Source organism: Herpailurus yagouaroundi, unplaced genomic scaffold (assembly GCF_014898765.1).
Source record: "Herpailurus yagouaroundi ecotype Mexico unplaced genomic scaffold, PumYag 189, whole genome shotgun sequence".
Lineage (NCBI taxonomy): Eukaryota > Metazoa > Chordata > Mammalia > Carnivora > Felidae > Herpailurus > Herpailurus yagouaroundi.
Genome location: NW_024412420.1, coordinates 7819844 through 7832827, shown reverse-complemented (window position 1 = coordinate 7832827; position 12984 = coordinate 7819844). Strand labels below are relative to the sequence as shown.

Below are 12984 nucleotides of genomic sequence, written 5' to 3'. Positions count from 1 at the left end.
CCCCTTTAAGTACCGAAGTCCAACACCATCATCGGTGCAGTGAATCCAATCTCTTGTCTACTCAAAGACATTGCCTCCACAGTCATTTTCCCTCTGGTCTTCATTACAAATGCCCTTCTTTATTGGACTTTAAAGCAATTACCTCCTGTTGTTCCTTACCTCCCTTTAACTACCGTTTCTCTCCTCTGCTCCTTTTTATAATAAAGGAAAGACTTGCATAGATTCACTGTCTCCATTCTCTTACCTCTCTTTCCTCTTGAATCTGTGCCAACCACGCTGCCTCCCATGTCTCTCCACTTAAACTTCCCTTGTCGACATCAACATTCCCTACAGTGCTAAGTTCAACGGGCACTTCACAATGTCCTTCATACACAATTTCTTACCCACATTTGATCTTTCTTGAAATTGTTGCATCACTTGTGTTCTGGGGCAATGGAATCTCCTGGTTTTCCTCTCACTTCAGGGTCTGTTCCTCCTCAGATCTTCCTTGACCTTTGAATGCTGCACTCCCATAAGATGCCATCCTGAGACCTCTCCTTTTCCCTGTCTGAATTTATTCTTTAGATTATTTTATCCTTTCTCGTGGCCATATATTCACTGATGATTCCTAGGTATATACATTAGCAACCCAGATCTCTAGACCGCATGTCAATTCCTGCTGACCCCATCCCCTAAACTGCTCCCCACCGGTCTAGCCGTAGGTGCTGCTAGGAAACAGCACCACCCCCAATCCAGTTGTCCAGGCCAGATTCTTCCCTCAAAACCCACACTTAAACCTCTAGCATTTGTTTTAAGCCTTAGCTCGAAAATTTCCCAAATGTGACCATTTATTCACACCCATATGGCCTTCAACTAGTAAAAATTGCCATCATTCCTTACCTATTGAAGTAGATAGTTTACTCCTATCCCTGTTTTATTACTTGTTCTCTGTATTCTATTCTCCACCCAGCAGTCAGAAAAATCTTAGAATGTCCTTCATATCTTTCCATTTTCTTACTCAAAGACTCCAAGTGTTTACAATCATATTGCGGTAAAATGTAAATACCTCACCATAACTGCCAATCTTACCTTCGAATCCTCTCCCTAAGCTCACTGTGCTCTTCAGAGCCTTTGCTGTTCATGCACATAACAAGCTCTAACCTGACTCATAGCCTTTGACTTGCCGTTCTTTTTCTTGAGGATATTCTTTCTTAGATATTAACTTGTCTCCTCCCTTTATTCAGAACACTGTTCAAATATTAGTCTTTAGAGATACCTTCCCAAAGCACCCCACCTAAAATACAACCATCTTCATAATTTAGAAAAATTAAAACTGAGGATGTTCTTGTTATGTTTTTGACCTGAATGATTAGTTATGCTCAATTCCAACTATCCAAGAAGGGTAAGGCAACAAGGATGATGACACTGAAGTAGAATAATGATTTTTATTCTAAGTAGGAATCAGTTTTACATCTAATTTGTCATACTTCACAAAACCATGTGAAGAACCAAAGGACATGTATTTCAATGATCTACATAGTCATTAGTGCATAGTAATAACAAAAATTAAGATTGGGCTCTGAAATCAGAGTTTTCTATAGGAGGTGAAATATGATAACCACAGCTCCAGTTGTTGTGACATCGAAGCTATGTTGCCACTGATTTAAATTTTGCTGTTATAGGCCCAAGCCATGCTTCAAAGGAATAGAATATTTCTCCTTGGGTCTTAGTTTTACTTCCAAGGCAATCAAAGTACTGAAGCATTTATGAATGGATTAGAAGTATCAAGCATCAATCATTGTCAGAATCTTATCAACTAGGAAACTAATTCCCCCAAAACATATTTTTGTTGAAATAACTATTAGAATTGAGTCTTATATCAAAATAGCAGACATGAAAAATATGTCCACTTTTGAAACGGCAGGAACACGAGCAATGTGTCTTACTCTGCAGTTGCACTAAACATTGATTCAGCTGCTGGATGCAAGGTTCACTTAATCTGGGGATGCTTAGTGCAAAAGTAATGAAGCTATTACTTTTTTAGCTTTGCCTCCAATCCAATAAAGAGAGTATTCTTTTCCACTGTGAGGTATCTCATTATGAGATCACTAACATTTTCAAAATCATCTCTGCATAAAGATGAGGTTAAAGCAATTCATACATAGCCACAAAACTTTCCCATTTTAATATATGAGGGACAATAGTGAAAGTTTATCAGAAGCATTTTCTTCCCCCGTTTTGATGCCAGTGTTCTCATTTCATGACTCTACATAGTCACAGTAATTATAATAAAAATAAACTTATACTTTAAAAGGGGGAAATAAAAATATACACAACCCATATCAGATGTCCATGGAAAATAGATTTTGGGAAGATAATGCCCACGATGCTCCAAGCTAGGGGGATGGAGAATGGTCTAGCAGGTAAGAACGTATATTTGAATCATCTTATATTTCAGAAAATTTTACCCAGCACAAATCTATGAGACAAAACTTTGTTAAATCTATTCTTTTATTATTTTTTTTCAGGCACAGATTTGGGACTATGGTATTTTACTTATAGATCTCAGTCTGTAAATGATCACTGAAATATATGAATCTCTATGTTTTGTGCTCCTAATTCTGTCCTCGACCTCAGCAAGAATGTGCTGGCCATATGATGTGCACTTAAGGACACCATGCTGATTACCTTATATTTTGTCACCCAAAATAAATTTCAACAACGAAAGGTTGTCCAGTAGGTTGTATTTTCTTTAAGTGTAGTTCACAAAGCATTAGTAACACATTAGGAATCTTGACGTGGTATGCCGACCAACTATTTAGGTTTCATTTTAAAGTTTTTCATGTATTTTAAAATGTCTCAGCATACTCATCAATCCTGTGGTTTCATAGATATTAAACTTAAACATATTTACTAAATATCAAAAGTCAGTCATTTGAGAAAATTAAAGTTTATTAAAGAGTGTACCAGTGTGCATCAATGGCACCAATGTAGGGCACCCTCCCTCTCTTTACAGCACCAACGTTGGCCAGTGTTGAACTATATTCACAACAACTCATTCACTAGCCATTTTGTGAGCTCTTAATTAGCATAAATTATTTTTCTAAATGCAGAACAGTACTTGTCCTTAAGGAGTTTAGAGTCTAAGATAGAAAGAGAAGTAAATATATATTTGAATGTATCAAGAGTTCTAAGAGATAAGCATACAGTTCTCTGATGGTTTGGAAGAACTAAAAATACCCCAATTGGAAGACCTTAAGAAAGGCTCTTTATGGAGAGCTGGCAATGATGGGAAACTTGAAACATTCTCATCATTGGGATAAGATGAGAAAGCTGTATTCCAGGCAGTAAATGGCATAAACAAAACACTTACAGTCATTTTCCGAGAGTAAAGTCATCTTTAAATACTACACTGGGGAGTGGGGTGCCTGGGTGTCTCACTCAGTTAAACGTCTCACTTTGGCGCAGGTTGGGATCTTACGGTTCTTGAGTTCAAGCCCTGCATCAGGCTCTGTGCTAACAGTGCGGAGCCTGCTTGTGGTTCTGTCTCTCCCTCTCTCTCTGCTCCTCCCCCACTCTCTCTTTTTCTCTCTCAAAATAAATAAACTTCATAAAATAAAATAAAATAAAATAAAATAAAAATACTACACTGGGGTCCAAGGGGATTAAATGTAGTATATTTCTAGAGGGGGCCATAGAAATGACACTTCACTTATTAGAACAGAATTTCTCTTAAACCAGTATTTTGCACTGACCTTATTTTTACTTATTTGGAATCTATCTCATCTTTGACTACAGAGGCATTTTTAAACATGAATGACTCATTTGAAATCTATACTTGGAAATGTCATATTTTCTAAGACTCAACAGGGATTTACTATATTTTCAAAGATCAATTTCTAGGGGAAAGGGCTTTATATATAAAATTAATCCCTTGACATATTACACAAAGACAAAAATCTTTTACAATTCACGATGCTTATTTCTAGTTCTGACATTTCTATCTTCCAAGGTGGCTTCCTTATTCAGAACATAGTAAATGGACTTGGTTCATCACCAAATAATTCTTAATTGCAGGTGTGTTAAGAAACTCCTCTTAATGTTCAACTGCAGACGTTATACTAAACATACTTGACAATAAACTGCCAACCAATGGATTTATTTTTTACCTTGATGTCATTTTTTCTATGACAGTATCCTGGGTAGTAAGGAGATTATGCAGAATCCAAATTAAATTGCAATCCATTAATAATAGCTTTAACCTATTTGTAATTATATCTGATTAATGTAATACATCGGATATATTGAAAGTATAGATTTTCCAGGAAAATGGATTGGCTTGAAATTCTCCTGGGATTGTTTCTACCCAGGTACTCCATCGACAGCTGAAGTTGACAGGCAATGATGTTAGAGCTTGCTCTACAAAGCTTGAAATATTGAGTAGAATTGATGAACTCAAAATAATCCCTTTTACTGCCAGTTATCCTGAGACAGTCTTACCCAAATTGTGTTTCAGGGAACAGTGGTTCTTGGCAACATTAATCAACATTTCAAATAATTTGGTAGATATTGTACACAATATTTTTCTTTTACAGGTTCTGAATATGAATTAACTAATTTAAGGATCTGAGGATTTCTAAAGGTTATTGTATCATTATTTCACATATGGAGGGGAAGGTGCATATTAAAATTTTCATTCTGCCATCTCTAATGAAGTTTTGTAGCTATAATATTATCTTTTTTAATTTGTGTCTTTCATCCTTTGAATCAATTTGTGAAGGATGCTACTAATATATTTAATTGACTGCAGCTTTTTATTGATCCTAAGATTTAGAAATCAATCAACAGGCAAAAAGAGCCAGCAAAACAAAATTTAAGTAAAAAGTAGGTATTTGTTTGTTTTAAGAATTCACATCTCTTAAATAATCTTTAGGCTCTATCAAAGACAGGACAAATTTAAGATAAAATGTGGCTTAGAAATTCAAGAAGGATACTGGGTAATAGAAATGCAAATAAAGCAAACCTAGCAATAACACTACTGAGAATAGTTTAAAATGAAATTGCATAATTTTCTACTTTTGTGTAAGGAAGGGAAGAATATAATAGTATACATTTGACTTCTCTGTATTTGCACAAAGAAAAACGGAAAATAAACACATGTAACTAATACTATTCTTGTCTGTACCGAACCAAGGGCAGGACAGTGGAAAGACACCAGGGTTAGAACAACACTTCTTGAAGTATAGATTTTCTAGTACTTTGATATTTGAATTACATGAATGTTTCATATTAAACATTTAAAAAAAACACTGTTGCATTTTTATTTTTATTTTTTTTTATTTTTTTTTTTCAACGTTTATTTATTTTTGGGACAGAGAGAGACAGAGCACGAATGGGGGAGGGGCAGAGAGAGAGGGAGACACAGAATCGGAAACAGGCCCCAGGCTCTGAGCCATCAGCCCAGAGCCTGACGTGGGGCTCGAACTCACGGACCGCGAGATCGTGACCTGGCTGAAGTCGGACGCTTAACCGACTGCGCCACCCAGGCGCCCCAGTTGCATTTTTAAATACAAACAATTTCTTTAGGTACTCATAAGAGATACTTCAATGTTGAAATATATAATGGTACATCAGTGTTCAGAATTTCTTTTCTTCACAGCTAATAGAACAATAGATTAAAACAGAGGGAAAGGAAAGAGAAAAAAAATGGTACAGTGTTTGTGGAATTGCCATTAGTAATTTAGAGGGGAATGCAAATATGAATTCCTGTTGAATATGAGAGTTTGCAGTGGTTGCTGATAAATAGACAGTCACATGCACAAATAGCAGACAAATCCCATAAGAATGGCAAATAGTTAATACAATGACTGAAGAGGACATAGTGATGGAAACTATTCTCCTTCAAATATTGGGGCAGTGGAATTTTTGAACTGATGTATCCCTTAAAGTATCTGATGTAAAAGATGAACGTTTTTTTCCGGGGAGGGGGAGTAGGTAGGGAATGCACATATACACATACACAAAATTGTGTAATTTAGAAGTTAACACTAACACCTATGGATCCCAGGACACAAGACTCCACAATTTTTTTCATTTTTTAACATCTTATTTATTTTTGCAAGACAGAGAGAGAGATAGAGCATGAGCAGGGGAGGGGCAGAGAGAGGAGACACAGAATCTGAAGCAGGCTCCAGGCTCTGAGCTGTCAGCACAGAGCCTGACACGGGGCTTGAACCCACGAACTGAGAGATCATGACCTGAGTCAAAGTTGGACGCTTAACTAACTGAGGCACCCAGGTGCCCCAAGCCAGGATCCCCAAGCCTCCACATTTTAACAGATAAAAGTAGACACTAAGCCAAAGTGAAGTTGGATTAATTCTCAGCTCTGCCACTATGGCTAAGCGACCTTGAAAATATGACTTAATCTCTCTGAACCTCAATCTTCTTATCTTGAAAAGGGACTTGCTGATCCCTCTGGTAATAGCATAAAGGAAAAATTCAACAAACATTAAAAATTATTTAATTATTATTCCTATAATAGAAGTCCCTAATTTCTATATAATTAATTATCACATATAATTCCTATATGACTGCCAAAATAGAATTAGGAGTTCCACAGTTGAATGAAAAGATAGTTTGCCAGATCATATCACAGTAGCTGACACATCCTACTTCAACAATCTGGGGACAAACTGGGATTTCTAGATATTCAAGTGCAAAGGCTCTCATAGAATGGAATGCTTTTTCATGCCCCTACACAGGTATCTAATGTCAGGGACACTACAGAACATGTTAGTGCTGATGTTAGGCATTGGTGTTAGTCCCAGGCCTTGCTTGTTTGCAGTGGGAAACTGTACAGTTCACTCAGTCAGGGAAGGAACTCCAGTTCTGGTGCTTTGTGTCTATTACAGTCAGATGGAGAAGTTGATGGTCTGACTGTTTAACTGGGTTCTGGAGGGACATGCCAGCATTGAGAGTCCGGAAGTACTGTCAAAGGGTGCAAAGAACAGTGTAGGTTGAGAACATTTGTCGAGTCAGCACTATTTTGAATGTCATAAGAGTATATGATTATATGGAATTGCAATTTTTGTGTCCCTGGTAGCTTCAAGATATGAGGTGCGCTAGCAAAGGACAATGTGCTAAGCCGGACTTCTTTGAAGGGGAGAGAGGAAGGGGAAATCCTATCCCTTTGGAATAATTCAGAGATCAAAAAGCTGTCAACCTTCCCTAACATTTTAAGCCATGGAAGATAATGTCATTTAGCCATTAGAAAGATAATGCCTTTCTAACAAGGCAAAGACTTAGAAAAACCCACTAAACATCAGTTTATCAACACCTTTGCAGCTTTTGGCTCGCTTTGCATAACTATGTAAGGAGAAAATGAAAATCAGTGGCTAAATCAAGCTCAGCATAAGCCTGAACATTGTTTCCTGCTTGTCATCTCATGAGGGACTGGGCTTTACTTGCTGTTGCAATCTCGTCCTACCTCCTTGATGGTTTGCAAAGATGAGCTAAGAACGATTGAATTTAATCTGCAATGGCTTCAATCGTGAGGGTCATTGAATGGCTATGTGTTTAACATAAAGAACATGAGTAATAAGCATATTTCCATTCATTTCCTATTCCACCATACTATTGGTCTTCCAAAAAAAAAAAGAAAAGCATGTTTGAGATTTAAACGACAAGTAACAAATTGATGACATACACTCCTGACTAATTAGACGAAGCCCTCCCTCCATGAGGCTCTTGACCTTTAATAGCCATAATAATATGAGCATTAGATCAATAGCCTGCTGTTAGGCATTTGAAGTGTCCCCTTCGCTGTCACTGAATGTGGCAATTAGGATGGGACTTAAGGACAAAAATGTTTAGCTGGTGCTGTTTCATGGACAGAAAACTTTCAAATCTATTCATCATCACTTCTATCTTTCCTGAGAATGGCTTTACTTAGCTATCAATTCTCTCTTTTTTTTTTTTTTTTTTTAATTTTTTTTTTCAACGTTTATTTATTTTTGGGACAGAGAGAGACAGAGCATGAACGGGGGAGGCGCAGAGAGAGAGAGGGAGACACAGAATCGGAAACAGGCTCCAGGCTCCGAGCCATCGGCCCAGAGCCTGACGCGGGGCTCGAACTCACGGACCGCGAGATCGTGACCTGGCTGAAGTCGGACGCTTAACCGACTGCGCCACCCAGGCGCCCCAATTCTCTCTTTTCAAAACTTAGTACCTTCTAGTTTGCTTTATTCAGTTAGTCCAGCGTGGCAATAATCGCATACACCATGTTCTTTTGAAGATACGGTTCAAAGATTTGTTATACAGGTTTGCTTTCCCTCCCTCAAGCTTCTCTCAATGCAATGGGTAGCCACTTTGAGGTTCTTACGTTCAGATGGGAAAGCTATGCTGTGAATCTGATCCTGTCCCTAAAACAAAGCCTTTTAGTTGGATTTTTAAAAAATAATTTGAAGCCTCAGAACAATTGGTTTCTCCATTATTTCAGTCTCCTGAACGTACAGAATGTCTATGACCTTTCACTTCCTTTTTAAAAATGTTTATTTATTTATTTATTTTTGAAAGAAAGAGAGAGAGAGAAAGCAACAAGCAAGTGAGCAGGGGAGGGGCGGGGGGGGGGTGGTGTGCAGAGGATCTGAAGCAGGCTTTTTGTGCTGACAGCAGCGAGCGTGATGCAGGGCTCAAACTCCCAAACCTTGAGATCATGACCTGAGCCAAAATAGGCTCAGTTAATAGACTAAACCACCCAGGTGCCCTGTGACCTTCCGCTTCTGCATGACCCCTGCATGACCCCACGTATCTCTTTTATATACTACTTTGCTAAGTACTTGCAAGAGCAACACATCCACATTGTTTCCTTTTTGACTTCTTCTGCAGTGAGTGCTGTTGTATAAGGAGGAAGGGGATCTGCCTTCCAGTCTATTACAAGCAGAGGTTTTACCAAATGTGTCACTACTGTGTCACATGAATCATTATCTTTTCAGTCTCCAATGCTAGTTAATTTTTCACCAGTCCCATGTTTTAGATTTTAGATTTTATTATGGCCCTCCACTTCCAGTATCAATTTTTGTTCTTTTCAGGTGAGATTAGGCTATGCAGAGAGGAAAACTCGGGAAGATTCTGCGGCTAAACACATTAAAATTGCATTATGTGTCTTGCTCCATGATACTCCGTGTCCAAACAGGTTGGTACAGGGCTCTGCTATACAAAGTCACTTGGTTATTCAGGGAAAACCAAGCTCTGCCAGGTCACAAGTGGGGCGCCATCTGAAACATTGGCTTCTTTGGGATTCTCAGCAGAACACAGAGTGTAGGGAATTGACTTTGCTTTTCTGTGCATCAGCCCATAATATGATATATGTCTCTTCTGTTCTTGATCCATTGGTCAGGACTAGTCGTTTGGCCCGGTGTAACTGAAGGAGGGCTGGGCTACATACAGGGCTATTCATTGAGTAGCAGATACCTACCAGACTATAACTAAAACATACTGACCAATGCCTTTGCAACTTTTTCATATGTTTCCTTTGACCTCCCTAGTTTTAATCAGGTGATTATAGCTCCTTCAGTATTTCATTACAATTCTCTCTGAATTTTCAAACTTCCTTATAAGCCTCTTATATCCAATAGGGATTAACTTTCTCTCATTGATTAAGGTCAAAACCTCATCACTCTGACCATTTTAAAAATGTTTTCATATCTATGGTTATGTGAAAATAACTGATAAAAGACAAAATGTTAGATATATGCAGGTAAAAAAAAATGGAACAATAGTTTCTAAGCCCTTGAAGCTCAGAAATGACAACGGCTGGAATATAGCATACTCTTTGAAATATGAACAAAAGGAAATGCATATTGAGAATGGTGGCTGATGTTCATGTTAATAATAGATTACAATGTCTTTTTAAAAGTTTTAAACTTTTGCCTGTCAACTAAAAACACTGAAGTAAAATATTAAAGATATAGCCACCTCTACAATCCATACATAATTAATATTTATGACACATATTATGGTCATGAACATGCTATGGATGAATACAGATTGGATTTACAGACTGGTATGTAAAATCTGGGAAACAAGTCTTACCATAAAGAGAAGGATATTCACGATAATATTGCCCAGAGCTGGAAGACGACTAAATTTGTTGCCCCAGTTCAGTATCTCAGAGATTGACACGGAAAGAGCACAATAAAAGTTTTAATATTCAGCAGCTTTGAAGAATGAAGTGCTGTGAATGAGCAAGTATTCCGATTAATACATCTACCATCGGTATTATGTGTGAAATATGATTTTTAAAGAATTGGGATAGGATAGAATATAATTTTTGACTAGATAATAGAAATAATTTAATGTTGCTTTGATGATTCAGAAGACACTTAGGGATCGCACAGAATCCACACATAGTCATCACCATTCAGAAGAGACAGGTAAATGCTGAGTAACAGATAACTCCAGTTAATAAAAGATATTGTTTTGGGGGCACCTGGGTGGCTCAGTCGATTGAGCTTCTGGCACTTGATTTAGGCTCAGATCATGATCCCATATCAGGCTCTGCATTGAGCATGGAGCCTGCTTGGGAATCTCTCTTTCTCTTCCTCTGCCCCACTTCCCCACTCACATTCTCTCCCTCTGTCTCTGAAATAAAAGTTTAAAAATAAATAAAAATGAAACATAATGTTTTTGGAATAATGCAGGCCATGGTGCTCATTCTGATCCTGTCCCACTCCCCATTTGAAGAAATGAAACGGATTTGTACTCTTAACATGCCCCATGCTTCCTTTTATTCACAGCTTTCTCAAGTACTTCTTTCCACCGGATCTCTGCCTTTTCTTCCCCCACCTTCACCTCATGAAGTTCTGTGCATCGTTCAAGGTCAATTTCTAGCATCAGGCCCTTCAAGATCTTGCTCACATGGGATTGGTGAGTGTCTGTGGTGTTGCAGGTACCATGTCAAAGTGTGAAATAGCAAGATGTCTAAGACAAGGTACTGTCCTTCAGGAAACACACAATGTAATGGAAGGAACTCCCTCAGAGATCGTTTGAGTATAAGGAGCGAGTCCAGCAGTGGAAGTGTTACAAACACATTCTTCGTTCCTTATTTGAACTGCCAAAGCAGGTGGCTGATGTCCCTCTTTTGACAATAATCTTATTCAGTAATAAAGTACAGTGCAAAAAGAAGCTTTATTAAACTGAATTTTTAATCCAAGATCTTTCACTTACTTGTGGTGACATCAAGCCAAATACTTAAATAGTTCACTTAGTATTTATTTATCTATTTACTTATTTAAATGTTGGTTTTGTTTTAAGTCTTTTTTTTTTTCTTTTGATAAAGCTCAAGCAGGGAAGGGGTAAAGAGAGAGAGAGAGAGAGAGACAGAGAATCCCAAGCAGACTCCATGCTGCCAGTGCAGAGCCCGACACAGGGCTTGAACCCACAAACCGTGGGATCACGACCTGGGCTGAAACCAAGAGTCGGATGCATAACTGACTAAGCCACCCAGGTGCCCCAGTATTTATTTTTTTAATATCTAATTGTGGTAAAATACACATAACATAAAATTTACCATCTTAAAAATGTTTGAGTGTACAGGTCAATAATGTTAAATACATCCACATTATTGTTCATGTAATCCTTAGATCTCTTTTCATCTTGTAATCTCGGTATTTTTTTAAAATTTTTTAATGTTTATTTATTTTTGAGAGAGGCAGACAGACAGAGCATGCGTGTGGGAGAGAGAGAGAGGGAGACACAAAATCCAAAGTAGGCTCCAGGCTCTGAGCTGTCAGCACAGAGCCTGATGTGGGGCTCAAAGTCACAGACCTTGAGATCATGACCTGAGCCAAAGTCAAATGCTTAACTGACTGAGCCACCCCTAACCTCAGTATTTTTTTGATGAAAGGAATAAAGACAGTTACAGGCTTGTTCAGGAATTAATAAGATAATATATCTAAAACCTACTTCGGAACCTAGGACGTAGATAATGTTCAAATGACAGCTTTTTCTTTTCTTTTTTTTTCTGTACCTCTTCTGTAATGAGACAGCATAGTATCTATGTGGAATATCTCAGATATAGATCACATCTAAGGCTTATATAGCATATTGATGTATTATAACAGGTACTTTGTAGATAATCGAAGAGAATGAGTGAGCAGACAAATGTGTAAGAAGAAGGGATGGCTAACAAAAGACAGGCATTTGAAGGATACTCAAATCAGAAATCCCAAACTAGAATTGTTGCCAAAACAGACCAACGGGAAATACATTAAGGGAGGCGGGGGGAAGGCATATTGCATGGATTTTGAAACTGAAGCATGATGAATCAAAAGAAACTGTAGGGCCAGGCCTTAGTTTACTGTAACACTTCCCTCAAAACACACACAAACGTCATTAAGTCACAGGCTGCCAAGAAGTCCAACAACATCATGCAGTGATACTGATATTCAGATGCAGCTCTGCCTATTCCTAAAACCATCTCATCTCATCCCATTGCCTCTGAAACATTAAATTATATATTATCTTTAAAAAAAAAAAGATCACAACCCTGGCTTTTATTTTTTTAGACATTACTGTTAAAGGCATCTGATAGGAATGCTAATAATCACCACCATTTCCCTCTCTACAGAATATTATTAAATATAAAAGAAACAGCAAACACAAGTAATTAATTCTTCCTCTTTCTTTCTTAGTAATACCATTGAAATTAAAGCAGAGAGATGCATTTAGGAAATCTCCTGACTTAAAATGCTTCACAGAACTCCAAAGAAGTCTTACACGTGGGGACTATTCAAGTTCTGTCCAAATTATTTAATTGTATCTCTGGGCCTTGGCGTGTTAAGAAATGTAACAAGGAGGTGGAAATGTATCATAAAATCTGTATTTTAAAGAAATCTCTAGCTCAGAGTAAATGAAGGGGACTGGGAATCAATTACACTTGGGTATGTAATTTGAATAAATGAAAATGCCAGGATGATTGAAGCTTGTATATTCAGGATGGTAGAA

The 12984-nt window shown here is 37.8% G+C and overlaps 1 long non-coding RNA gene across 3 annotated transcripts in view; it reads left to right on the top strand.

Annotated features, from left to right (window-relative positions):
* LOC121044768 (uncharacterized) overlaps positions 1-12751 on the top strand; it is a 184468-nt gene extending 171717 nt beyond the window's left edge. For 2 of the 3 annotated variants that reach the window (XR_005797468.1, XR_005797467.1), the window contains 2 exons: positions 10776-10905; positions 12672-12751. This is a non-coding gene — a long non-coding RNA (uncharacterized LOC121044768). Of the gene's footprint in view, positions 1-9068; positions 9173-10775; positions 10906-12671 lie in introns of all 3 variants that reach the window. The other variant, XR_005797466.1, reaches the window with a different exon arrangement.
* The last annotated feature ends 233 nt before the right edge of the window (positions 12752-12984 follow it).